Below are 23,550 nucleotides of genomic sequence, written 5' to 3'. Positions count from 1 at the left end.
TAAAAAGTAGATAATAATAATTGGCTCATTATTATGGGAAATTTTAACTATCAAGATATTTATATTCATTGGGACATAGCGTCTTGTTACTCTTGTAGTTATTATAACAGTTTTTATCCACAATTCAAGATAACTACCTCTCTCGGCTTGTAGATGAACCAACTAGGAAAAATAGTATGCTGGATCTGGTCCTGTCAAATAGACCAGATAAAATTTCACATCTACAAGTCTGGGAGCATTTTGGTAGCAGTGAACATAACATGGTAAATTTCAAAGTAATATATACAGTTGAAACCAGAAAATCGCATACACATTTTAAAAAGACACGGGCATGTTTTTCTCACTATCTGGCATGAGATAAGAATAAACCTTTCCCATTTTAGGTCAATCAGGATTACCAAAATTATATATATTTGCCAAATGCCAGAATAATGAGAGAAAGAATGCTTAAAAGCATTTTTATTACTTTCTGCAAAGTGAAAAGTTTACATACATTTCATTAATATTTAGTATCATTGCTCTTAAACTTTATGACTTGGGTAAAACAATTTTTTATGTCCTTGACCAAGCTTCTCACAATAGTTGGTAAGAATTTGGGCCGATTAATCCTGACAGAACTGGTGTAACTGAGCTATGTTTGTAGGTTGCCTTTCTCGCATCTGCCTTTTCAGTTTGCCCATAAATTTTCAATAGGATTGAGAATAGGGTTTTACGATGGCTACTCCAAAATATTGACTTTGTTATCCTTAAGGGGTACTTCACACACAGCGAGATCGCTACTGAGATCGCTGATGAGTCACGGTTTTTGTGACGCAGCAGTGACCTCATTAGCGATCTCGCTGTGTGTGACACTGAGCAGCAATCTGGCCCCTGCTGTGAGATCGCTGCTCGTTACACACAGCCCTGGTTCGTTTTTCTATTGTTGCTCTCCCGCTGATAAGCACACATCGCTGTGTGTGACAGCGAGAGAGCAACAATCCTGAATGTGCAGGGAGCAGGAGCCGGCGTCTGACAGCCTACGGTAAGCTGCAGCCAAGGTAAACATCGGGTAACCAAGGTGGTTACCCGATATTTACCTTTGTTACCAGACTCCGCAGCTCTCACGCTGCCAGTGCCGGCTCCTGCTCCCTGCACACGCTAAGTTAAGCGGTGTGCGCTGGTAACTAAGGTAAACATCGGGTAACCATACCCGATGTTTACCTTAGTTACTAGTGTCTGCAGCTTCCAGATGCCGGCTCCATGCAAGCGCAGCGTCGCTTGCACATCGCTGCTGGCTGGGGGCTGGTCACTGGTCGCTGGTGAGATCTGTCTGTTTGACAGCTCACCAGCGACCATGTAGCGACACAGCAGCGATCCTGACCAGGTCAGATCGCTGGTGGGATCGCTGCTGCGTCGCTAAAGTGTGACGGTACCCTAAGCCACTTTGTAACCAGTTTGGTAGTATGCTTTGGGTCATTGTCTATTTGGAATACCCATTTCCGTCAAAGCTTTAAGTTCCTGGCTGATGTCTTGAGATGTTGCTTCAGTATTGCCACATAATCTTCTTTCCTCATGATGCCATCTATTTTGTGAAGGGCACCTGTCTCCCCTGCATCAAAACAACCCCACATCATGATGCTGCCACCCCTGTGTTTCACAGTTAGGATGGTGTTCTTAGGCTTCAAAGCTTCTCCCTTTTTCCTCCAAACGTAATGATGGTCATTATGGCTAAACAGTTCATTTTTAGTATTGTCAGACAACAAGACATGTTTCCAAAAATTAAGGTCTTTTTTCATTTTTCATGTGTGCATTTGCAAACATTAATCTGGCTTTTCTATGTTTCTTTTGGAGTTATGATTTCTTCCTGGCAGAGTGGCCTTTTAGCTCATGTTGATACAGAATTCGTTTCACTGTGAATTGCCCTATGACCAGTCCGGCCCTGGCTATAACTGTTGCATTCCTTGTGTAAGGCCACTCATGACCAATAGATAATGCCTGAAGTGTCTTAACTGGGCCTTGGAGAAAAAGAACTGAACTGTTGCTCAGTGGTCCAAGGTGTTGTTTTCAAATGAAAGTCAATTTTGTATTTCATTTGGAAATCAAGGTCCCAGAGTCTGAAATTTCCACAATCAGTGATGGTTTTGGGAGCCTGGTCATCTGCTGGTTTTTCAAGACCAAAGTTAGCGTATCCATCTACCAAGAAATTTTAGAGCACTTCTTGCTTCCTCTACTAGCAAGCTTTTTGGAGATGGAAATTTCATTTTGCAGCAGGACTTGGCACCTGTACACATTGCCAAAAGTACTAATACCTAGTTTAATAAGTACAGTATCACTGTGCTTGATTGGCCAGCAAAGTTGCCTGACCTTAACCCCATAGAGAATCGATGGGGTATTGTCAGGAAGGTGAGAGACAGCAGACCCAACAATGCAGTCGAGCTGAAGGCTGCTATCAAAGCCACCTGGGCTTCAATAACACCTAAGCAGTGCCACAGGCTGATCACCTCCATGCCATGCCGCATTGATGCAAAAGGAGTCCCAACCAAGTATTGAGTGCATTCACTGTACATACTTTTCAGGAGTTTAAAATCATTTTTTTCAGTTGGTCTTATATAACATTCTAATTTTCGGAGATAATGACTTTTGGGTTTTTATTGGCTTTAAGCCACAATCATCAACATTAACAGAAATAAACACTTGAAATAGGTCACTGTTTGTAGGAACTGTATATAATATATGTGTTTCCCTTTTTGTATTGAATTACTAAAATAAATTAACTTTTTGAGGATATTTTAATTTATTGAGGTGCACCTGTATGTCTTGGTTTATCCATTTTGCGTCTTTTTTATTTACTGTAATTTCCCTGGACAATCACAATACTTGGCATGGCTGTGATGGCTCTGTAAGTGTACACAGCCTTAAATGCTTGCTAATTGGCTGCTATGCACCCTTTAAAAATTTTTTATTTGGCTGACAAATTTGAACAGGAACCGGGTGAACAGTCAAAAGTCTTTGTTCAGTGTTGAGCATCAAGCACAAGGTGTTCAGTACGGACACTGAACCTTACAGTTTGGGTTCACTCATCCCTAGTTATGAATACTACGAACACGAATAGTTACTATTCGCTCATCACTAGGTATACCACTACGCTGTCTGTTATTTTTTAGAACCTACCCAGAGAAAAAAGGAAATTAAGTTAATTGTGTAATTCCTTTCAGATTTAAATGATTATGCTAATATATTGCGAGAATGGCTAAATAATAAAATACAAGCACTTTTTACCCTTTGTGTCACCCCATTTCCTTATAGATTGTAAGTTCTTGCAAGCAGGTCCTGGCTCCTCTTCTTTTAATTGTTGAAGTATGTGTTACTCTGTAATGTCTGATTGTTGTAAAAGTATCACCTGAATAGGAAAATGTTGCGGAATATATTGGCACTATATCAATACATTTTATTAATATTATTATTATTATTATTATTTTAAAAATGCCATGAAAAAGTGCTAAAATGCAATGTTTCTAACAAAAATGAAAATGTGTAAAGGCAACCTTAAATATTTATTCATCAAAATAAAGTAAACAATAACTCATATTAGTACTGATGTTTCTGTTACTACTCATAGAAGCAATAAGTATTCTAGCAATAAAATGAACAAGTATATTGTAAATGCTCTTTTAAGTTTAGCGACTATTAGTGAAATCCTTTACTTACACCGATAACACCACACTATTGATGAACACCTTTGTTTGTCGTAGCTTCTCTACAGGATTGATGCCAGCCTTACATGCTACATCAGCAGAACAGGTTGTCCCTGACTAATTTCATCACTAACCTTAACTGTCAGGCAATATCTATAATAGCTAATTAATCATGACATGTCAATGTGGCCTGATGCTCCAGATAACAGCCTAACAGGTCTGTGAATACAAAATATGTGTTCCTGGTTTCTTCTTCAGTATATTAAGAACACTTAAAATAAATGCATAATTAATTTCCAGCACAGCATGCTTTAACAAATTCTGCAAATTGAAAAATAAATAAAAGTATAGGTTATGCATATGTTCCAGAAGAATTTAATGTTGTGGAGGACAAACTTTGGAAAGTTGAAATGTAGTTAAAACTCAGTAAAGTGTTCATTCCCTCAGGTTATCCACTGACACATTTCAGATAAACAGATTCCTAGTGTCATTTTCTTTATATTTTTACAAGTGACTTCCATCTCAGTTTTTACCCAGAGCATATCAGTGAGCTGTTCATAAAGCCAACCTTTGGTGGCACTAGAGATTTAGAATTTGCTGAGCAGAGGTGGTTATTACTGGAAAGGCAAACAGTCAAATATGCAATGATTTAGTGTTTTTTTTACAAAAACTGAAAAATCTTGTATGTGTTTAGATATACAAGGGCATAGAATGAAAGCACTAGAGATAACATACAGTAATGGCATTCATGTATGCTGTTCAGCCACAAAACGACATGTTCTTATATTATTCCTGCTCTAAAGAAACACACATGTTGCCATAAGTGAACATATACTTTACTCTCCCAACTTGATGACATTGTAAAATGAATATTCTTAATGAATAAGTTAATAAAAAGAATAAAAATATTTTTCCCATTATATCTCTGAATATAATGCAGGTATAATATTTTTACTTTTAGATTTGCTGCTTGGAGGAACTCAGGCTTTTGTGGCCAGATGCCACATTGTAACCCTTAGGGGCTACAAATTACCCTTCAAAACATTTAAGGTACATGAGACATGTATGCCATAAATGCTTCATTGGTGGTGATTGACACTTCCAGATCTCTAACCATTTGGGAGGATGAATGTCCTTATCTCCTCTTTGCAGGCATCAACAAAAAATAGAGAGAAACGGAAAATCAGCTCACTATGGCTAATTTGTATAGATATAACCACAGCCAGGGCTTCCTTCAGGGCATTACTGCCCTTACTGGTGTATGCGGTCCAGTGAAGGGGGGGTTGGTCCCCGGGATAATTACTTATCTATTTTAAGCCCTGGGCAAAGACCCCCATCATGGACACAGCATGCAGAAAGTATAACCACATCATAGGGGGCCAGTCATGTTGTTTTTACCGTATTAAGCTGAGTGCGTGCTACCACACAGCTAATTTGCATGTGATGCTGTAACGTCCTGGTGGTGGATTCACTAGGCCGTGCACCGGACTCCCCCAGTGAGGCAACCCTGGGCTAACCCCTATACAGGGACTGTCCGATCACCCCACCAGAGGGCCTAGATGCACGGTAGGGGAACATTAGGGGTACGAGTCCTTCAGGGATTTGCAGGGAATGTCTCTGAGTCCAAGGCACTGTGGACAGGACGGATGGCGGGAACCGGGTTCAGGTACCGGGTAGGAACAGCAGACGGGGTCTGGGTCCAGTGAGCCGTGCAGGCGGATGTACCAGGTGGAGTCGGGGATTGGTGACGGGAATAAGCTGATGGAAGATGATGGGATCCTCAGCAGACGGTCACCGGGACACTTCCTGGAGAACCGGTAGTCAGGACCAGCGGACGGAGTCTGTGGACGAGACAGTGTTAACGGAGAGACAAAGCACAAGGAGTCCTGAGCACCTAGCTTAAGGAACACGTTGAACAGGCACCACCCACCAGAAAAGGGAAGTCTTATATACCCTGTACCTGTATCTTGCCATATCCTGTTTCCGGGACGCTGGCCCTTTAAGACAAGGTGAGTGAGCGTGCGCGCGCCCTAATGCGCATGCGTGAGACTCGGGTGCCGGAGGCCAGTACAGGACGCTGTGAAGGAGATGCAGGGGAGCCAGACAGTGTCTTCTGGATCACAGGGGGACGCCGGAGCCGGCAGGCGGGAGGCACGGAGGATGCAGAGGAGGGGGAGTGAGAGGAGCAGCTGCGGGCAGAGGGACCGGGGACCGGAGCAGTGAGTGGAAGGTGGCGCCGGGGACCGGGAAGCATGACAGATGCACTGCCAAGCACATCACATGTGGTGGCAACAGGGTCAATGGAGCAGAGCAGTGTATGTAATCCCACAGCTATGCGTGATAAAGATATTACACTGCAACTTCAACATAGTGATACAGGCAACGAGAAGCCGCATAGAGCTGGTGAGGATGCGGTGGGGAATGGTAAGCGCTTTATGGAGGAGCTGAACATTATATGTCCTGACTTTAACTGTGGAGGTGTAGGACAATAGGGGAAATTGTGGGAACTAAAAGGATCTCCCTCCAAGTTGGTTTAAGGAGGCTTACAATCTGTTTAGAATCACAGAAGGGTATGGATGGAAAACAGCTTTCAATAAACCTGAGGGGCATTTTGAAAGTCTGATCATGCCATTTGGTCTCACTGATGCCCCTGCCATTTCCCATCATTTTGTGAATGATATTTTTCACCAATTGGTGGACAGGTTTGTGTTGGCTTATTTCAGGTGTGGGGAACCTCTAGCCCGCAGGCCGAATGCAGCCTGCGATGAAGTTTTCTGTAGCCCCGGGCACATTCTTGGGTCTGCAGTGGTTGGGATGGCCACTGCGTCTTGCCAGCTGTCGGTGCTTTAAGTCCCCATGTGCGCTGCGAGGAGTCACATTTGCACTCGCGCTAGTCTCTCATCACCCGGCACAGCCGCACACTCTCCTGACAGGAGTAGGTCGGCTACATGTATTTCTATGCAGCTGAGACACTCCTGTCCAGAGAATGTGTGGCTCTGCCGGGTGATGTGATGTGATGTGAGACTAGTGCGAGTCACTTGCAAATGCGACTCCAGTGCCGAAGCATTCACTACTGAATGCTACATGAGCATACCATTGGGTCTTCACACTAGCCAGTGTCAAAGTTCTCAGGACTTACTTTGTGGGCTGGGTTAGCACTCTGCGCTCCTGTCCCACAGAAGACAAGCGGCAGCAGAAGCTTCACGGATTCCAGAGCTGTGTGCCCTCTGGTGCTATGTACCCCCTCCCTCAGTGGTGTGTATGCCCTCTGGTGCTGTGTGCCCCAGTGCTCTGAGTGTTCCCTCAGTGCTGTGTGTGCCCTAGTGCAGTGTTCCCCTTACCTCAGTGATATGTGTGCCGTCCGGTGCTGTGTGCCCCCTGTGCTGTGTGACACGTATAGTGCTGAGTTCCCCCTGTGCTGTGTGTCACCCCCAGTGCTGTGTGCCCTCTCCAGAGCTGTGTGCTATCCCCCAGTGCTGTGTACCACCCTCAGTGCTGTGCCAGAGATGTCCATGTTTCCCTGTGCTGTCTGTGCCCCCCTAGTGATGTCTGTGCTCCAGAAGTGCTGTCCATGCTCCCCAGTTCCCCCTATTGATGTCTGTGCTCCCCTAGTGTTATCTGATTTCCCCAGTGCCCTCCTAGTGGTGGCTGTGCCCCCTAGTGCTGTCCGTGCTCCCCTCATGATATCCAATCCTCTCTTGTGCAGTCTGTGCCTCCGAGTGCTGTCCATGCTGCCAGTGACGTCCGTAACCCCCAGTGATCTCTGTATCCCCTAATGATGTCTGTGCTCTGGAAGTGCTGTCCGTGACCCAAGTGATGTCTGTGCTTCCCCAGTGCTATCTGTGCCCCCTAGTGATGCTTGCTCCCCAGTGATGTGTGTGCCCCAACAGTGCTGTCCATGCTCCCCTAAGTGCTGTCTGTGCCCCTCAGCCATATATATGCCTCCCAGTGATGTCTGTGTCCCAATGACTCTTGTGATGTATATGCCCCAGCCCCTCCTGGGATTTGTATACCATCAGCACCTCCAGTAATGTATAAATGTATATGCCCTCACCCCTCCTGTGATGTATATGCCCCCAGACCCTCTTTTGATGTATATTCCCCCAGCCCATCCTGTGATGTATATGCCCCAGCATCTCCTGTGATGTACAGTAGATGCCCCCAGCATCTCCTGTGATGTGTATGCCCCAGCATCTCCTGTGATGTGTACGCCCTTAGCATCTCCTGTGATGTGTATTCCCCCAGCATCCCCTGTGATGTGTATGCGCCCAGCATCTCCTGTGGTGTGTATGCCCCTAGTGTCTTCTGTGATGTGTATGCTTCCAGCGTCTTCTGAGAATTGTGTGCCTCCAGCATCTCCTGTGATAAATACATCACAGGAGAGACTGGGGCATATACATCACAGGAGGGACTGGGGGCATACAGATCCCTGGAGGGGCTGGGGCACATAAATCACAGGAGACGCTGGGGCATATACATCACTGGAGGGACTGTGAGCATACAGTATATATAACAAGAGAGGTTGGGGTATATACATGACAGGACAGGCTGTATGCCAAACTAAAGAAGTGTGTTTTCGCTGTCCAAGAAATGGAATTTTTGGGTACTTTTGCAGAAGCGTTGGTTGTTGTGAATACGTTTTCCAGTTTGGGGCTCCCTCTTGTGGTCAGTGCTGGTGGTGCAGTTGATTTGTGGAATGAAATCCACACACCTGTAGAGGACTAGCAATCAGGGTCATATTGGGACTATATAACTGAGAAGTTTTCTCTTGTTACTTGCCGGTGCTCAATTGTCTCCTGTGTGTTAAGGACATTCTGCAACCAACCCTGCTCACTACCAGAACTTCTCTCAGATAAGTGGTCTTTGTACCTCTGCTGTTTGTTTTCCACTTTCTTGGGGGTTTTTTTCTGCTTTGATACTAATGCTTGATTCCTATTTTAGGACACAATACTATTACCCAACATGTTTTTATGTAAGCTGTGGATATTTCACTGCGTGATTGCCTGATGAAAATCTGAAAGCCTTCTTGGTTAGTTCTCCAAAGTAGAGATGAGTGATGTTCGAAGCAAACCGTTCGCCAATTTCAAATTCGACGAACTTGAATGATTTCCTTCATGTTCGACCGCTCGAGTTACCATTCGATAATGGTTCGATCACCAAAAGCGTGGCTTTTCACAGTAAGGCTATGTGCGCACGCTGCATATTTGAATGCGTCCTGCATCCCCAGCACAATCCTTCTCTTTCCTACTCACCGATCAGCTGCACGGCTGTCACAAAACTACGGCGGCTTTTCCTCTTTTCAAAATGGCTGCTGCTCATTATTCAATCTGGTATTCCCTGCTTTCCCTGCCCACCGGCGCCCATGATTGGTTGCAGTCGGACAAGCCTCCATGCTGAGTGACAGCTTTCTCATTGCAACCAATCACAGCCGCCGGCGGGCAGGTCTATATCATGCAGTAAAATAAATAAATAAATAATTTAAAAAAAAAACAACCTGCGGTCCCCCACAATTTTGATAGTAGCCAAGATAAAGCCACACGGCTGGAGGCTGGTATTGTCATGATGGGGAGCGTCATGTTATGGGGAGCCCACCACCCTAACAATATCAGCCAGCAGCCACCCGGAATTGCCGCATCCATTAGATGCAACAGTTCCGGGACTCTACCCGGCTCATCCCGAATTGCCCTGGTGCAGTGGCAATTGGGGTAATAAGTCCTAGGTTAATCATGGCAGGCGTCTCCCCGAGATACCTTCCATGATTAACCTGTAAGTGAAAGTAAATAAACACACACAACGAAAAATCCTTTATTTGGAATAAAAGACAAAAAAAAATCCTCATTTACCACTTTATTAATCCCCAAACATCCATCCAGGTGCGAAGTAATCCACACGACACTTTCAGCTCTGCTACATGAAGCTGACAGGGAGCGCCGTAGAGCACGACCGCTCTGTGTCAGGTCCACGTAGCAACTGAAGTGAGCCGCGCTGTCACTGGAGACTTCACTCAGGTAGTGCCTGCGTGTGTGCGGGGATGATAATGAGTGCGGTAGTGCCGGGGTGTGTGCGGGGATGATGATGAGTGCGGTAGTGCCGGGGTGTGTGCGGGGATGATGATGAGTGCAGTAGTGCCAGGGTGTGTGCATTGATGATGATGAGTGTGGTAGTGCCGGAGTGTGTGTGGGGATGATGATTAGTGTGGCAGTGCCGGGGTGTGTGCGGGAATGATGATGTGTGCGGTAGTGTCGGGGTGTGTGTGGGGATGACGATGGGGGCAGTACTGCCAGGGTGTGTGCGGGGATGATGATGTGTGCGGTAGTGCAAGGGTGTGTGCGGGGATGATGATGAGCGCAGTAGTGCCAGGGAGTGTGCATTGGTGATGATGAGTGCGGTAGTGCCAGAGTGTGTGTGGGGATGATGATTAGTGCGGTAGTGCCGGGGTGTGTGCAGGGATGATGATGTGTGCGGTAGTGTCAGGGTGTGTGCGGGGATGACGATGAGGGCACTACTGCCGGGGTATGTGCAGGGATGATGATGTGTGCAGCAGTGTCGGGGTGTGTGCGGGGATGATAATGAGTGTGGTAGTGCCGGGATGTGTGCGGGGATGATGATGAGTGCGGTAGTGCTGGGGTGTGTGCGGGGATGATGATGTGTGCGGTAGGGTCGGGGTGTGTGCGGGGATGATGATGGGGGTGGTAGTGCCTGCATATCTCTCTCTCTTATCTTTCTCTCTCTCCTCTCTCTCCCTCCCTCTCCTCTCTTTCCCTCTTCTCTCTCTCCTCTCTCTCTTCTCTCTCCTCTCTCTCTCTTCTGTCTCCTCTCTCTCTCTCCTCTCCCTCTCCTCCCTCTCCTCCCTCTCCTCCTTCTCCTCCCTCTCCTCTCTCTCCTCTCTTCTCTCTCCTCTCTCTCCTGTCTCTCTCTCTTTCTTCTCTCTCTCCTCTCTCTCTTCTCTCTCTCCTCTCTCTCTCTCTGTTCTCTCTCCTCTCTCTCTCTCCTCTCCCTCTCCTCCCTCTCCTCCCTCTCGTCTCCTCTCCAATCTCTCTCCTCTCTATTTCTTTCTTCTCTCGCTCCTCTCTCTCTCTCTTTCTTCTCTCTCCTCTCTCTCTCTTCTCTCTCCTCTCTCTCTTTCTTCTCCCTCTCCTCTCTCTTATCTCTCCTCTCTCTCCTCTTTCTTCTCCCTCTCCTCTCTCTCTCTTCTCCCTCTCTTTCTTCTCTCTCTCCTCTCTCTATCTCTCTTCTCCCTCTTTGCTCTCTCTTCTCTGTCTCGTCTCTCCTCTCTCTTCTCTCTCCTCTCTCTCTCTCTCTCTCTTTCTTATCTCTCTCCTCTCTCTCTCTTTCTTCTCTCTCCTCTCTCTCTTCTCTCTCTTTCCTCTCTCTTCTCTCCTCTCCTCTCTCTCTTCTCTCTCTCCTCTCTCTCTCTTCTCTCTTCTCCTCTCTCTCTTCTCTCTCTTCTCTCTCTTCTCTCTCTTCTCTCTCTTCTCTCTCTTTTATCTCTCTCTTTTCTCTCTTTCTCCTCTCTCTCCTCTCTCTCTTCTCTCTCTTCTCTCTCTCTCTTTTCTCTCTCTCCTCTCTCTCCTCTCTTCTCCTCTCTCTCTCCTCTCTCTTCTCTCTCTCTTCTCTTTCTTTTCTCTCTCTCTTTTCTCTCTCTCTCTTTTCTCTCTCCTCTCTCTCTCTCCTCTCTCTCAGACCTGGCGATGATCAGCTGATGCAGTCACCTGACGGAATCAGGTGACACTATAAGTTGAGCGGTGAGGCCGGCTTTTTAACACTCGGCCTGCTAAACTATCAGCTGATGCCGTCGGACAGGAGTCTGCACAGAAGTGTCTAGTTTTTTGGGGTTTTTTGCACTGATGTATCAGCTGATTGTATAAAAGCTGTTTATACAATCAGCTGATATGTCATGTGATTCAGGCCCTTGAACCTGACACATCATCTGATCGCTTTGGCTTCCAGCAAACTGATCAGATGATATTGGATCTGGATTTAATGGCGCGGGACCCTTGACCCAGGGGGTTCTTTATTTCAATAAAGATGGAGTCACTAATTGTGTTGTGTTTTATTTCTAATAAAAATATTTTTCTGTGTGTTGTGTTTTTTTTTTTATCTGTACCAGAAATTCATGGTCGCCATGTCTAATATTGGTGTGACACCATGAATTTCTGGCTTAGGGCCAGTTGATAATATACAGCTAGCCCTAACCCCATTATTACTCAGCGAGCCACCTGTCACCAGGGCAGCTGGCAGAGCTGGACACAGCGCCAGAAAAAGCGCCATTTTCTGGGGCGGCTGTGGACTGCAATTTGCAGCGGGGGTGCCCATAAAACTTGGGCACCCTGGGCTGCGGATTCCAATCCCCAGCTGCCTAGTTGTACCTGGCTGGACACCAAAATTGGGCGAAGCCCACGTCATTTTTTTTAAGTATTTCATGAAATTCGTGAAATAATTAAAAAAAAGGTCTTCCCTAAATTTTTGGTTCCCAGCCAGGTACAAATAGGCAGCTGGGGGTTGGGGGCAGCCCGTAGCTGCCTGTTGTACCTGGCTAGCATACAAAAATATGGTGAAGCCGACGTAATTTTTTGGGGGGGGCAAAAAACTCCTGCATACAGTCCTGGATGGAGTATGCTGAGCCTTGTAGTTCTGCAGCCGCTGTCTGCTGTCCGTATGGAGGAGAGCAGACAGCAGCTGCAGAACTACAAGGCTCAGCATCCTCCATCCAGGACTGTATGCTGGAGGGAGAGATAGGGGAGCAGAACTACAAGGCTCAGCATGCTCCATTCACTAGTGTATGCAGGAGAGCAGACAGCAGCTGCAGAACTACAAGGCTCAGCATACTCCTTCCAGGACTGTATGCAGGAGTTTTTTGCCCCCCAAAAATTACGTGGGCTTCGCTATATTGTTGTATGCTAGCCAGGTACAGCAGGCAGGTACGGTTGCCCCCAACCCCCAGCTGCCTATTTGTACCTGGCTGGGAACCAAAAATTTAGGGAAGACCTTTTACCTGGCTGGGAACTAAAAATATAGGGAAGCCCTTTTTTTAATTATTTCATAAATTTCATGAAATAATTAAAAAAAAACAAAAAAATCGACATGGGCTTCGCTTCATTTTTGTGTCCAGCCAGGTACAACTAGCAGCTTGGGATTGGAATCTGCAGCACAGGTTGGCCTGAGCTTTCTGGGCCCCTCCGCTGAGAATTGCAATTCGCAGCTGCCCCAGAAAATGACGCTTTCATAGAAGCGCCATCTTCTGGCGCTGTATCCAACTCTTCCAGCGGCCCTGATGCCGGGTGGCTTGCTGGGTAATAAGGGGTTAATACTAGCTTTGTTTTACTAGCTAGTATTAAGCCAGAGATTCTTAATGTCAGGCAAGTTTGACAAGTTTAAGAATCTCCAATAAAGGGTTAAAAAAAAGACACAGCACAGAGAAAAAATACTTTAATAGAAATAAATATACAGACACACTTAGAGACTCCATGTTTATTTCTCCCTCTCACTCCTCCACGATCCTGGTCTTCTGTCTTCTTTCTCCTTCAACCCATGCAGCTCTGCTACAACAGACAGCACTGCATGGGAGGAAGAACACTGCTGCTCCCGTGCAGTCTAATCACTCAATGAGTGAACAGAGGCTGCGGGTTGGTAAGCGGTGATATCACCGCTGCCACCGTTGCAATAGTAACCTGACAGGTGGGTTACTATAGCAACGGTGATCTCCGATCACCTGATTCCCGGCACTGCTATTCACCAGCTGTGGCATCCAGTCCCTGCATGTGGGCTGACTTTGTAAAGAGCGCCGACATGCAGGGACGAGGAGCCGACCATGTGCCAGAGCATCTCGCTGGTACACGAAGATACTCAAAAGAGCACCGCGTATTGGAGAGATGCACTGACAGGACCTAGCATGACATCATAGCCATGTGACCAATCTGTAGCTAATGAGATAATATACACGTGACTGGTCACATGCTATGACATCACAGAAGGTCCTATCATCAGTGCTGGTTACCGGGAGGGCACAGCGATGATCAGAAGGAGAAGCGTCGAGAGACAGAGTGCAGCATGCGTCGCAGGGACCTGTAATTATAATGGCAATATTTAATAACTGTATGTGCATATGTATAATGTGTTTGTATCTGTTTGTGTTTGCCTGCCATTGTTTTCAATGGGGTTCAAAGGTATTCGTTGAACGTTCGTAGAGGGGTGGCTCAACTCTACTCCAAAGCTTTCTATATTTTTTGAACATTGTTTATTGGTTGCAGAATGGACTCATAAGACAGAACAAATAATGCAGTTTAGTACATTTTGTAATAATGTGAAAGCTAATAGAAAATAAATTTCATAGTTCAGTGGTTAGTACTGGGGTTTTAGGTTCACATTCCACTAAGTGCAATTTCTGCATGGAGTTTCTATGTTCTTCCTATTAGAAAAGAACATTCAAATGGTAGTTGGACTGCAAGAAAATTGACCCTTATATATGTGTTGGAAATAGAGAAAATACATCGTGGGCCCAATTGTGAACAGAGACTAATGTGAGTAGTAAAAATCTCTGTATAGCACTGCAGAATATGTTGGCACTATATACGAAATTAGAGATAATAATAATGTATCATTACTAGAGATGGGCGGACCCAGACTGTAAAAGTCTGTATCTACGCGGGTTACCTAGTACCTGTGCACCGATCCCCGGCCCAGAGTTCTCAGGGAACTCCGGGTAATTATCCGGATCCGGCCACCTGGGTAATTAAAAAAAAAATTCAAGAATAAAGCAGGCGTGTTATACTTTCCTGTCTCTCATGTGGCTGTGACACTACTTCCTGGGCCACTCATTAACTTCATGCATATGTGCTGCTTCCATTGCCCATTGCCAATCCTAGCGTCTGTGATTGGTTGCAGTCAAACTGTGCCCTCACCCTGTATGACAGCGTGTCTAACTGTTTGCAATCACAGATGCTGTATGAATGTCTACATTGTTGTAAAAATAAACAAATAATTAAAAGATTGGCATAGGGTCCCCTCATATTGTGATACCTAGCACAAATAACGCAAACAGCTAAAGGTTGTAGCCCCCAGCTGTGCGCTTATCTTGGCTGTGTATCAAAAAAAGAGAGGCCCCATGTGGCGGTGGTTTTTTTTTTTAATAATTTAACCTTCCTCCTGTTAGCTTTCTGTTACTCTTTCTTATGTTAACGGGTCAGTTTTGACCCATGTCTTAAATCACCCCTAGGATACCCTAAAACAGTTATTTATGATCCAATTTGTTTCTTACCTCTTAGTTACCTTGTTAGGGTTTCTCATCCATGGAAGGATTGATTTTAATATTTTTGTTGTGGCCCCCTGGGCCTTTCATTTGAGAGCATACCCTTCATTTTATTGTCAAATGAACCTCAAGAGAATAATATAAACGTAAACAAGTTTGTTATATTATCTGACTATTACTGAAGGGTTTTAAAAACACATTTCTTAAATGTAAAAATTATATATATATATTTTATATTATTAACTCTAGTAACACCTATGGTGTTACGGGTCAATTTTGACCCATATCTAACTACTTTATGAAAAAGGCAAAAAACAGATTTTTTTTTTATAGAACTTTAATACAAATAAAAGATGAAAATTATATTAACATTAATAGCAATAATAATAAAAAGTAGCTTTTCTAGTCAAACAAACAAACAACAATCAATCAAGCAAATCAAATCAACAGAAATCAAGTACTAGTTTTTAGATGCATTAGTATTTAGATGCATGTGTGGCAAAAAGTGACACTTTTTTTGTGTTCTTTGCAGAGGTATTTTTTGCAAGCAAAGCACGATGTGTTTGTCTTTATGTCCTTATTGCTAGGGCAGACCTGACACCTCTTTCTTTTAGAATCAGGTGGTCTCACTGGGGTTGTGGCTGTTGTGGTTGATGTTGAGGCAGGGCTGGTTGAGGAGGATGCTGGTGATGATGCTGTTTGTGTTGCTGTGGGTGTGGGCAAAGCACTTGTTGAGCTCTGGAGTTGTCGGACCAAGGCTGCAGCTGCTGGGTCTCGGGGCTCTCGTTCCCTTTGGTCAATGTGTGCCTTGAAAAGGGATCTTCCTAGTTCCTCAAGAAACATCCTCCGCTTGTTTTTTTTCTTTGAATTCCACCCTTGGTGAATGTGGGTCCACAACACAAATGCATTGTATGCTGACACATCAAGGATGTTTTAAAATACAACCATTGGCCATCTCCTAGTCATTCGCTGGCAAGTGTAGGAGGCAGTCAGCTTGTCCAGGTTGTCCACTCCTCCTTTGTTTTTGTTATAGTCCAACATGATTCTGGGCTTTTTGTCACTTCCTGATGACACAGCTGCATCTTTGTGAAGTGTGGACATCAGTACCACATTCCATCGTTTTTTGGGGCAGTATGAAACAGAAGTGGTGGTGTCTGTAAAAACAAACTTTGAGGAAAGTGGAGCCCTTTCCTTCATCTGCAACAATTCAGCGGGCAGCTCAGGTTTGTTTTTTTTCACTGTGCCCACCATTGTGATTTTCCTCCTAAGAAGTTCTTGTCCAAGGTCATAGCTGGTAAAAAAATTGTCACAAGTAATGTTGTGACCCTGCAGTCCAGTAGTCATATCGAGGACTACACGTTTTCCTTGTTTTTTTTCAGGGATGCCGCTTGCAGACTTGCCTGTGTAAATCTGTAGATTCCATGCATAGCTAGTTTTTGCATCACAGGCTGCCCAGGTTTTTATGCCGTATTTGTCTGGCTTACTTGGCATGTATTGCCGGAAGGGGCATTTTCCGCGAAAAGGGAGAAAACGTTCGTCTACTGTCACCTCTGGCTCTGGGTTGAACATCAGTGGAAGGAGCTGCACCCATTTCTCCCAAACAACCCTGATGGGAGCAAGTTTGTCAGATTTTGTTCTGGTGTCTCTGTTGTCAAATCTGAGGACTCTTAATATCATTTGAAACTTTTGAAGTGACATTGTTGCCCGGAAAATATTCCTGCCTGTCGATGCGTCCCAGAGACTATCAGTGGCCTCATTGCAGGATTTGTACACTCCAGCAAGGAGAAGAACACCAATGTAGGCATCCAGGTCATCATCATGAAGGTCATTCCACATGTTGCCGTGGACTTTTTTTCCTTCAAGGTTTGTCATAGTAATAATGACTTTTTTTACTGACAATAGCATAAACAGATCAAAACATGTCTTGATGTCACAGCAAACCTTGTGATCCCAGGGGTCATTTTTATGACATTTGCAGCATCTGCCCTGCCATGTACATCTGGAGGTACTGAGCTCCAACTGATCTTGCCACTTTTGGATTTGAATCTTTCAGCGAGAGCAGCTTCAGCAGCGGTGACCTCCTCATCAGACTGATCAGAACCGTCTGTGTCTTCCGGTTGATACTCCACATCATCTTCCTCCTCAGAAACCTGTTCATCTGTATCAGTTTGCTGCTGTGTGTCCTCTGATTCATTATCATCCAAGATATAATCCAGAATTTGACTTGCATCTAATCTTCTCATTGTTGCATGGTGTAAACTGAAGATGTATACTCTGCAAAGTACCAACTGTAAGCTGATTTGGCCATACATGCCTGGACATGTCCCTAACTCAAGTTGTTGGAGGTAGAGCTGGCTGTGGGCTCTTGGTTTATATTGTGTTTATGAGTTCAGTTTTGGGACTTATTATTGTTTTTTTTACTCTTTTATTAGACCTGGGTCGAAATTGACCCCAACAACACAAATGTTATAATTTTAATAAGAGCATTTTACAATTTAGTAAAATAGTTTTATTTTATTGTATTTTGTTTAAAAATAAGTTCCAGAAAAAGTCAAAAAGTCTTCATGCAATAAACAAATGTATGTAGAATTTGTAAGCATTTAAAACCTAAAACGTGTCGGTCACGACCCTAACACTAGAGGAAGGTTAAATAAAGAATTTTTAAAACCACATGAGGTCCCTCCAATTTTGATACCCAGCCATGATAAAGCCAACAGCTAGGGGCTGGTATTCTCAGGCTGGGGAGGCCCATGGTTATTAGCCCACCGAGCCTAAAAATAGCATCCTGCAGCAGCCCAGAGTTGTTGCAATAATAAAGGTTTATTAACAGCTCACAGTTGCCGCAAAGACCTTGATTAATAATGGGGAAGGTCTATGAGACCCCCCCATTACTAATCTGTAAGTGAAAGAAATAAAGACAAACACCATAAAACCTCTTTTTGAAATAAAATACAAGAACCACCCTGTTTCACCCCTTTATTAACCCCAAAACACCTAGTTCTGATGTAAGACACACAACGTCCCGCAACAATTCTGGTACTGCTACATACATATTGAAGTCAAAGCACGAGGGCACAGAACATGTCCATACACTGTGACTTAAGGCAGATAATGATTGAGCCCCAGCAGTAAGTGGTGCAATCACTCAGTTAATTTGCGGTCACAGCTGGAGGTTCCCACGTTACTGCAACTGTGACCGCATGTAAACTGACCTCAGATGACCTCAGTGATTTCACCTTAGGTGAGTTCACTGAGTTCACAGACCTGCATCCCCTGGCAGAAAACCACATTTTTTTGCCAAGAGGTGCAGATTTGGTGCTGCAATTTATACATCATATGCCAACACCCAAACTGTATCTCCTGGTAAAAAAATCACACCAAAACCGCATCATAACGCGTGCGGTTTGGGTGCAATTTTTGCAAGGAGATGCAGATTTGGTGCAGGAATGAGGTTTATAAATTTCAGCACCAAATAAGCATCTCTTGGTAAAAAATTGAACAAAAAAATGGTTTAGAAGCTGTTTTGGTGTGGTTTTCACACTAGATAGAGGGAAGTACCAAGCAAACAGCTAAAAGGAAGAGAATGGAAACCCTGTCTCTATGGAAGGGGGAGATGGTGAAGCCTGTCCGAGCCTACCACTGGGTCCTTGGTTTTCTCACTGCCCGAGATAGGTTCCGCACCTATGCGCCAAGCTGGATACCTGGTCCTAGGCTGACCCTGATCTGGACCCTAGATAGGATCAGATGAGATGAGTTCTTCGTCAATTCCATTAGATGCTGAAGGACACACAGGGATAACAAATAAGGGAAAATAACAGATAACTTATCGCAATATAAAAACAGGGAGAGGGACTGCAAAATGCAACAAAGTACTCCAGATGATTGCAAGCCAACTGATTGCAGTCAAGATCTGTAGGAAGTTAGAACTCTCAACAACAGTAATAGGAAATGAAGATATATAAAGCCCCCAGGCAAGTGCTGATGAAAAGCAACTGAAAGGCTGAGAAACTCTGCAGAGTCCTAAAGAGAAAGGGGTGAAAACCCAGCATAAATAAAAGAAAGTCAAGAAGCAGTTTACATAAACTCGGACACCACAGGACTGTCTGTCACCGTGACACACCCGTCAAAATGGTTTTCTGCAAGGAATTTCAAATTTGGTTCGGAAATATCCAACAGATTTCTGTACCAAATTTGCCTGTGGCCAGAAGAAACAGTACATATGCATGAGGTTAATGAAAGGTAGTAGTGTTACAGCTGCACAGACACTGGTAAGTATAACATGCCTGCTCTAATCCTACTAGCTCTTGCTACCAAAATGTAAAAGTGCAAAATTCGGGTCCCCATAGACTTATAAGAGGTTTAGCATCTGGCCAGATATCCGAAAATAATTCTGAGCCCAAATAGGATTTTTTTTAATCCAATTGGACCCGATGATCTTGAGTATATGTGGGGTTCATCCATCACTAGTGATTACATATTGTAATCAATATAGCTGCAATTTTAAAAATCCAATTGCATTCAAGAATGGTTTGTTGACATGTGATATAATTTAATAAAGAGGGGCTAGGTGCTATTAGGCTTTAAATGTACATAAACATTTATAGAAAATGTATGCATTCTAAGTAAGTACCTTATCATTATGGTTAGATTGGTCTCCTGCCTTGTAGTTCTGTGTCCAACGATTTGCAAACCTTTCAAAATGCTTCATTAAAGAAGTCACTTTTGTAATGCATTAGTTTCACATGGGCAGGATAGTACATTGCCACTTATTTGTATATGTGTTGTGTATTCCCTTGATGTGAGATTGCTATACATTTTAAATGAATCCTGTATTATGTGCAAATGTTCACAGTGACAAGAATGTGTTACAGGGCTTTCACTTTGCAATAAACCATCTATGTGTTGTCATAAGGGACTGTGCCATTAAAGCAGCATCACCACATTTCCAAAGTGTACCAGAAAAAACGTTTCTGGATCACAGCGTAATCTATGAGGATGTTATATGGTGATTTATAGTGTAAAGTCCAGAAGTGCTGTGCTACATGTAACAATTAATAACAAGCTATTTTTTTAACTCTTTCCAAATGTGTCATGGTCAAATATCACCACAGAAACCAGTGTATAGAAAGCATGCACAGCAAGTTTCATTAACAGTTGCTGACAGACATATTTCACTTTAGGTCGCTTTACACGCTACGATTTATATGACCATATGTTGTCGGGGTCCCGGTTTTCGTGACGCATTTCTGTCGTCGTTAGCGATGTCGTTGCATGTGACACCTACGAGCGACTCCAAACGATCATAAAAATAGCGAAAATCATTGATCGTTGACACGTCGTTCATTTTCAAAATATTGTTCATCGTTTCGAACGCAGCAGACATATTGCTACGTTTGACACCCTGCCAATGACGAACAACATCGTTAGTGCGTCCGTCATCTGCGACCCAGGCGTGTCGTTACGAGTAGAGTTGAGCGCGGTTCGTGGTTCGAGGTTCTCCAGTTCTAAGCTCGAGTGATTTTTGGGGCTGTTCGAGATCGAACTAGAACTCAAACTTTTTGCAAAAGCTCGATAGTTCTAGATACGTTCAAGAACGGTTCTAGCAGCAAAAAGCAGGGCTTTTTACAGCTACAGTGTGCAGGAGCCATCGCTGGCAGCCTGCCACAAGCTGGTAACCAAGATAAACATCGGGTATCCAAGCAAAGCGCTTTGGTTAGTAACCCGATGTTTATCTTAGTTACGAGCAGGAAGCCCACACTTCCCGCTCAGCTCACTCCGCCCCCTCCTGCCCGCGGCACACACACACACACACACACACTCTCACACGCACCCACACTCTCACACACCCCCCCCCCCCGCTCGGCTTACCTGCGGTGATGAAGTCCCGCCATCCCGACCTCAGCGCTGTCACTGTCCTCCATGGCCGCCGCTTGTCACATCACCTATTGCTTCCGACCCGAGACTGACACTGGCGGTGACGTCACGGACCTCTCGCGGTACTTGATGTGAAGGCGCCGGTCATTGACCTCAGTGACAGGGGCTGTCGGCAGTGCTGGAGATCAGCGCAGGTAATGTACCTCGCTGACAGCAGCACTTGTCATGCCCTGCAGTGACCTGGGCTGACCCATTGATGTTAGCTCAGGTCACTGCATTGCTCTCCCAGCCAATGGGGAACATCCTGCTCTTCATTGACTGGGACAGTGTGGATCGTCATGGCAACCCCTTGGATTACACCAGACCTGGATTTGTTTTTCTTTCTAATAAATTGGTTAAAGAGGGAATGTTTTGGGGAGTGTTTTTTCAAATAAAAATGTGTTTGTCGTCTATTTTTTTTTATTACTGACTGGGTTGGTGATGTCGGGTATCTGATAGACGCCTGACCTCACCAACCCCAGGGCTTGATGCCAGGTGACATTACACATCTGGTATTAACCCCATATATTACCCCGTTTGCCACCGCACCAGGGCGCGGGATGAGCTGGGGCGAAGCACCAGGATTGGCGCATCTAATGGATGCGCCACTTCTGGGGTGGCTGCGGCCTGCTATTTTTAGGCTTGGGAGAGTCCAATAACCATGGACCTCCCTAGTCTGAGAATATCAGGCCCCAGCTGTCTGCTTTACCTTGGCTGGTGATCCAATTTTGGGGGACCCCTACGTGTTTTTTTTTTTAAATTATTTATTTAATTTAAAATAACAGCGTGGGGTGCCCTCAGTTTTGGATTACCAGCCAAGGTGAGGTTGCCAGCTGTGGTCTGCAGGCTGCAGCCGTCTGCTTTACCCTAGCTGGCTACAAAAGTAGGGGGAACCCTACGTCATTTTTTTTTTTCATTTTTTTTGGCTAAATACAAAGCTAAGCACCCCTTAGTGCCACATGAAAGGCACCAAAGGGTGCTCCACTTTTTCTCCATTTTTTCTCCACTTTTTCTCCACTTTTTCTCCACTTTTTCTCCACTTTTTCTCCATTTATTCTCCACTTTTTCTCCACTTTTTCTCCATTTTTTTCTCCACTTTTTCTCCATTTTTTTCTCCACTTTTTCTCCACTTTTTTTCCACTTATTCTCCACTTTTTCTCCCCTTTTTCTCCACTTTTTCTCCATTTATTCTCCACTTTTTCTCCACTTTTTCTCCACTTTTTCTCCACTTTTTCTCCATTTATTCTCCACTTTTTCTCCACTTTTTCTCCACTTTTTCTCCATTTTTTTCTCCACTTTTTCTCCACTTTTTCTCCATTTATTCTCCACTTTTTCTCCACTTTTTCTCCACTTTTTCTCCACTTTTTCTCCACTTTTTCTCCATTTATTCTCCACTTTTTCTCCACTTTTTCTCCATTTTTTTCTCCACTTTTTCTCCACTTTTTCTCCATTTTTTTCTCCACTTTTTCTCCACTTTTTCTCCACTTTTTCTCCACTTTTTCTCCACTTATTCTCCACTTATTCTCCACTTTTTCTTCACTTTTTCTCCGTTCTTTTTCTATGGTCGGTCTACCCATTAGCTCTGCCATGCATACTGTAGCTCTACACCTACTGCACATGTTACTTTATGATTGACATCTCTTTCGTACCAGAGCTGTCTAAGTCTACTCTGACCCCATATTTGTCATTACTATATTGTCCTTGTACTGTATTATGACATTTGTATCATGTGTTTCATTTCTTGCTGTGTTGCAATTTTTTTGCTGCATGCCAATTGTACCTCTACATTGTTCGAGTTTATGTTATTGTTCTCTCACTCTTATGTGATACTGATTATTGTCATTTTTCATGATTACATGCAGATAAGTCCAATCTGACGAAGGCTCAGGCCGAAACGTCAATTGTAACTTGTTTTGGACAAAAACATATATGCTTATGAAAAAAAAAATGTTCTTAATACGGACCAATAAAGAGTGATTTTGCATTACTATCCATTGGGACTTACTGACTTAGTCTGGGAGATTTAGAGTGCCGAGGTTACTCACTAATTTTATCTATTATTACCTCTGAGCACCTATATACCAGTGAGCAGAGCTTCCTCTACAGTAGTTCTCCTGATTAGGCATGCCCTTACCTCATGAGCAGGGCATTGCAGCTTTGGTAGCAACCATTACGACATGGACTCTGCTGCTGTGGACCCGGGGAGAGTGAGTGCAGATTCATTGCACCCAAACTCCTCACATGAAGGGTCCGCACTCCTAGAAAATGGGGGATACGTTCCCTGAGTTTCTCCCCCCCATATTCTAGACGGTCCAGAGTCGTCGTGGGACCCCTTTATTTTTTTTTTTACAATAAATTGGTGAAAGAGGAAATGTTTTGGGGACTGTTTTTTCAAATAAATTTCTTTTGTCGATTTTTTGTTTTTGTTAGTACTGACAGTTTATGATGTTGGGTATCTAATAGACGCCATGACATCACAAACTGCTGGGCTTGATCTCAGGTGACTTTACAGCTAGTATCAACCCGATTTATTACCCCGTTTGCCACTGCACAAGGGCACGGGATGAGCTGGGGTGAAGCGCCAGGATTGGCGCATCTAGTGGATGCGCCACGTCTGGGGTGCCTGCGGCCTGCTATTTTTAGGCTGTGAAGGCCCAATAACTATGGACCTTCCCACCCTGAGAATACCAGACCACAGCTGTCCGCTTTAACTTG

The 23,550-nt window shown here is 44.4% G+C and overlaps 1 long non-coding RNA gene across 3 annotated transcripts in view; it reads right to left on the bottom strand.

Annotated features, from left to right (window-relative positions):
* Window positions 1-3,566: 3,566 nt before the first annotated feature.
* Window positions 3,567-23,550, bottom strand: part of LOC142303599 (uncharacterized) — a 132,401-nt gene continuing 112,417 nt past the window's right edge. For all 3 annotated transcript variants that reach the window (XR_012753042.1, XR_012753043.1, XR_012753041.1), the window contains one exon: window positions 3,567-5,515. This is a non-coding gene — a long non-coding RNA (uncharacterized LOC142303599). The remainder of the gene's footprint in view (window positions 5,516-23,550) is intronic.

The sequence above is a fragment of the Anomaloglossus baeobatrachus genome, chromosome 4, assembly GCF_048569485.1.
Source record: "Anomaloglossus baeobatrachus isolate aAnoBae1 chromosome 4, aAnoBae1.hap1, whole genome shotgun sequence".
In the NCBI taxonomy this organism is placed as follows: Eukaryota; Metazoa; Chordata; class Amphibia; order Anura; family Aromobatidae; genus Anomaloglossus; species Anomaloglossus baeobatrachus.
Note: the sequence above shows the minus strand (reverse complement) of the source record. Positions and strands in the feature narration are given on the sequence as shown.